General features: G+C 44.8%; 1 long non-coding RNA gene across 1 annotated transcript in view; it reads right to left on the bottom strand.

The window, feature by feature from the left end:
- Positions 1-1,088: 1,088 nt before the first annotated feature.
- Positions 1,089-5,218, bottom strand: part of LOC111821685 (uncharacterized) — a 78,060-nt gene continuing 73,930 nt past the window's right edge. Inside the window, exon 5 of the long non-coding RNA XR_002825030.1 lies at positions 1,089-1,306. This is a non-coding gene — a long non-coding RNA (uncharacterized LOC111821685). The remainder of the gene's footprint in view (positions 1,307-5,218) is intronic.

Here is a 5,218-nt window from a genome sequence, read left to right as displayed (position 1 = left end):
TTTGAACCTCTGGCACCTCAGAAATCTGTGTATTTCCTTGGCATCACTGAACCTTCCTGCTGTTTCTTGAAACTTTGAAAAGCCCCCTGTAGGGCAGGCTCAAATCAAAGAATTTCTTCACAATATTAGAATGACCACCTGGCTCCCAGGCCCCAGGTCCATCTTGGCCACCTACATGCAGGGATTCTCAGGGGCCAGGCCCATTCCACATCTGCCCTTTACTTCAGTCTTCTGGCTTCAGCCCTCAAAGCCTCCTCCCTTGCTCTGCACTCTCGAGTCACTTCCACCCTTGGTCCCATCAATACCATGCACGGACAGGTATTTCTGTGTAGTTGTAAAGACAAAAACCAAGTCTCTTTTCTCTCTTCATTTCTCTGGCCTCATTCATCTCCAGTTCTTCAAACACGACTCCTCACCAGCTTCCTCCCTCCATATTTAAGTACAATCCCCGAAGTCCAAATTGGGGGAAACGTACAAATGACAGAATCCAAGCTCTGAGCCCCTGAGGTACCATTGCTGGAGCATCCAGCACAACTAAGCTCTTTGCACTGACTGCTCCGTAAATTCTCTGCATCTTCCTGAGCAAGTAGCAGGTGCTTCATCAAACCCACACAGTCATGTCAGACAGCACGGTAAATCACAAACTGAGAACTACATACCACCGCTACAACCACCACCACCAAAGTGTTTCCAAAATCTTCCAAAACTCTTGGACACAGAGCCAAGTGGGACAGGAACTGTCCTTACTCCTTTCCTACTTTCTTTTTCCTTCTTCCTCTGAATCTCCTATCACTCGCCCCTCATCTTCTCATGATGTTATATATTAAGACCACGGCACACCAGGTGTTAGGAGCCCTGGTGGTGCAACGGTGAAGCGCTCTAATGCAAAAAAGGAGACAAAGTGTATTTTAAGTCACTATTTCTACAGAATGGTAGAGTCGACCCATTTATTTTTAATGTAATCAGGGAAACTTTACTAGAGAAGATGAGGCATAAGGGTTGAGAACTGCTCGGCAATTGCCACTCAGAATTTGTTAAAATAAATTCACCCTTCCAGCAGATGTTTTGATTTAAAATAGTTACCTTTAGTTCAACTTAACTCTCAGCTCCCAAATCTTTCTGCTTTCATTTCCTCAAGGCAGGCTTCCCCGGATCCAGGGTGAGGGAGGCAGTTTAATCCAGAGTTCTTGAAAACAGCTTGGTATTTTCATCTAAATCCAGTAGCGGAATGCAGGCTTAACCGGCCCCACCCTATTTCTCTCACCCAGATACTTTTTCCTTTTTGTCCAGGAAAGTGTCATCTGTTCTAAAGAAAGGAAAAGAAAAATGTTTACTTAAACCATTAAACCCTCAGCTGCTCAATCAATTCTGACCAAACTTAAGATGCATAATACTGAGTTGTGATGGAGAGCTAAAAAAAAAAAAAAAAAAAACCCAAACCCCTTACAGTCAAGTCGATTCCAACTCATAGCGACCCTATAGGACAGAGTAGAACTGCCCTATCGGGTCTCCAAGGAGTGGCTGGTGGACTCAAACTGCTGATCTTTTGGTTAGCAGCCATAGCTCTTAACCACTGTGCCACCAGGTATTTATTTGACTAACTTAGAAATGGAGCTTTAACTTTCTTTTACCCTCATTTGTAAGAACATTTAGGCTGCAGGTTACTGCTGAGCAGTAGATCTAGCTGTGGATGAATTTATTTTATTTATGAAACACACACTTACGTGCAGCTTTTAGGTATAAGGTGATGTGCTAAATACTATAAGGATACAAAGCAAAATATATCATAGATCTTGTCTTCTGGGAGCTTCCAAATCAGTAAAAGAAATGAGATAAGTAGAAGCGGTAAGATATGAACGTAAATTGCTATGACTTACGGCACAGTGAAATAAGTGCCATAAAGAGGGGTAAGCAAAGGTCCATGGGATTCTGGAAAATGGCGGGGGTGGGGGGCACTTCTTTTCTCCAGGAAGGCTTCCTGGAGGAAGAGGCATTTGAACTTTCCTTTCAAGAGCAAAGAGGAAGGGGCCTTCCAGGGCTTAGGGAAGGGAGAGACCCCTCTAGGGAAGGACTTGTAACAATGTCAGATTTAATGTTATAGTGACAGGGAAACTCAGAGAAAATGCTTTGGGAAGAATCTTGTTCTAGTGATTTACTCGGATTTTGCCTGGTTTGGGACTGATTCAGGTAGCGTCTACATTACAGGTGTAGTAGATGAGGCTTTCTTTCAATGTGCCCAGTATTTCATACATAAAATTATGAAATCAGTCTGTTCTCTCTCTCACACAGACACACAAACGTACACACAAGACTGAATATTTCCTGATAGAGAATACTACAATAAGTCCTTAAAGCTAGGCCAAAAAGGCAAAAAAAAACCCAACTAGTTGACATTGGGTTGATTCCGACTCATGGTGACCTCACAAGCACAGAGTAGAATTACTTCATAGGGTTTTCACGGCTGTGAGCTTTTGGAAGCGGATCACCAGGTCTTCCTTCTGAGGCACCTCTGGGTGGGTTTGAACAGCCAATCTTTTGGTTAGCTGTCGAGCCCTTAACCATTTGCATCACCCAGGAAGCCTCTAATGATGGTGAGCCTCTGATTTTATCCACTGACTAACCGACCCAAACTCCAAGATGCACACTAAATCCCACCAGAAACATCTGGAACCAGCCTCTGCTCTTGCTTCCTGGGAACAGGGTCAGAAGATTTCAGGCCTGAGAGTAGGCTTGGATCCTTCCACCGCCACTTTCCTTTGCCTAGAAAGTGACAGTTCGCTTGTAACAGCACCCACTGTCTGCTTTAATGAAAAATAGTTCTTGCTACTATGAAGTTCAGTGAAGTGCTACTGGAGAAAAAGTTCCACATGGGCCACGGGCTTAACCAGGGAACCTTGTTCTTGCATCTTCTCTCCTTGGCCTTCCCCCACCACATAGTTGCTGCAGGGAAGGAAGATCTACTGTGTTCTAGACTTCAACACATCATCCCACTTACTTTTAAAATGATACCAAACAACTGAACTGATTGGCTTTTTTCTCTTGAATTTATTGGAGGGCTACATTGAGGGAATGAACCAACTGCTTGAGCATCATATAAAAATACACCTTAATTTAATGGGTATTCATTCCTCCGCCCAGGGGAATAAGCAGTTTCTGCCATGCCATTGCAAAAATGAATTAAATTTAAGCCCTGTATTTGTGATAAGTCCTATGAATAGTGTCATGCAAATCTCAAAATGTGAATTCCACAAAAAGTGAACAGAAATTAGACTACAGCACTGTTGTATATTGTATCTTTATTGCTGGGTGCCATTGAGTTGATTTTGACTTGTAGCAACCCCATGTGACAGAGTAGAACTGCCCCATAGGGTTTTCTTGGCTGTAATTTTTACAGAAGCAGATTGCCAGGTCTTTCTCCCTTGTAGCCCCTGGGTGGGTTCCAACTGTCTACCTTTCCGTTAGCAGCTGAGTGGTTCACCAGTGTGCCACCTGGGCTCCTTGTAGATTATATTAGGATGCAGATATTTTAATAACCATTAAAGGTTTTCTGATCCCTTCCAAGCCAGTATTTTCCAGCACATGCTACTTGCTGCTTGTTCATTGACAAAATGCTGAATTGAGTGCACAAGGGACAGCCCCGTTTGGAAAGACATGGCTGGCCAAACAGCAAAATCATTTTACCAGGCATCGAAGAAAAGAAGCTAAGTATTTGCTGAGATCTCAGGGAAGGAAATGAACTCCAATTCTCCCTCTCCTTTACCCCTTAGATTTGCTCGGGATTGTCAAGAGCTGAAAAACTTCAAAGTGTAACAGAACTGTGACTCAATTTTAGAAATAAGAAGCATTTGAAGTAACTAATTTGGCCAAACATTTATGTTTTGGTGCATAGTTGAACTGCTTATCGGGCCTTCAGGAATTCTTTGTTTTTCATTTTTCTGATTTTATTTCCTCTCCTGTCTCCTCCTCCCCTCCCTAGAAACAAAACACCCTCTGGAACACTCTCCCACTCAGTGGAGTCCAAGACGCTTCTTCATAGAGGAACCGAGCCACGGCCAAGAGGGCCGGTTGCCAAGCCCCTGCCAACTTCACTTCAAGCAGGAATTGTCCCCTCCTCCTTGACCTCTTCTGGGAAGTGCTGGAAAATGAAGAAGTCCCCAAGTCCTTCCTAGGAGAGAAACATAAGTCTTTTCCCTGATAAGCATACTAACCATCCTTGAAAGATCTTTTATTGACTTGCTTTTAAAAGACTTCTGCAAAGTGGCTGGCCTTGGCATCTTCATAAACAAGGCAGAGAGGTCAGTATTAGAGCTCCCAGGAGGTCCAGGGCTGGACAAACCCACACACTTTTCCTCTCTTCCCTCTACCAACACTCATCCCCCTTCACTACCTAGGTTCCACAGTCTCTCCTCTGTCTTCAGTCCTAACCCTAAAGAAAGGAGCCCTGGTGGCACAGTGGTTAAGTGCTCAGCTGCTAACTGAAAGGTCGGTGGTTTGAACCTACCCAGTGGCTCTGTGGGAGAAAGACCTGGCATTCTGCTTCTGTAAAGATTATAGCCTTGAAAGCCCTATGGAACTCAGTTCTACTCTATTACATGGGGTCACTATGAGTTGGAATTGACTGGATGGTACCCAATAACAGCAACTTTACAGAAATAGAGGGAGAAGCTGACCACTTGGAAAGAATGGTAGATGATACACCGTTTCCAGGTTTCAGTGGAATAACTGGGTGAGGGGGCATTTGGACTGCCTCTGCTGACAATTCTGCTGAGACGGTGGATATTCCTAAGAAGGGGCAGAGGAACAACCATCTCTCCTTTTACCTCCACGCTGACCCCTGCTCTCCAGGGGGGCTGCAGTGGCACATTCTGTGTTTCCTAATAGTTTCGTCACCTCTCAGCCCTGGAAGCTGCTGAACCACACCAGAAATCCCAGGTGAGTCCAGACCAGCCCCTTCTGGCAGAGCCCCACTGCTCTCGGGCCCCACAGCCTACAGAGATTGGAGAACATTCCAGGACATTCCACAGCTGGGAGGCTGGGAGCCTGGGAGCCTGGAATATCTGGAGCCCACAGAGGGGAGGTGTCCCAGCAAGCCCTACCCCCACCCCCACCACACTTCCCCCAAAATCTCGAACACTCCCCATTGGTGAGCCCATTTTCTTTTCTTTTCTTTTCTTTTTTTTTTTTTATTGTACTTCAGGTGAAGGCTTACAGAACAAAT

This window comes from Trichechus manatus, unplaced genomic scaffold (genome assembly GCF_000243295.1).
Source record: "Trichechus manatus latirostris isolate Lorelei unplaced genomic scaffold, TriManLat1.0 scaffold00097, whole genome shotgun sequence".
Classification (NCBI taxonomy): domain Eukaryota; kingdom Metazoa; phylum Chordata; class Mammalia; order Sirenia; family Trichechidae; genus Trichechus; species Trichechus manatus.
The sequence above is the reverse complement of the archived record's forward strand: the minus strand, read 5'-3'. Positions and strand labels throughout refer to the sequence as shown.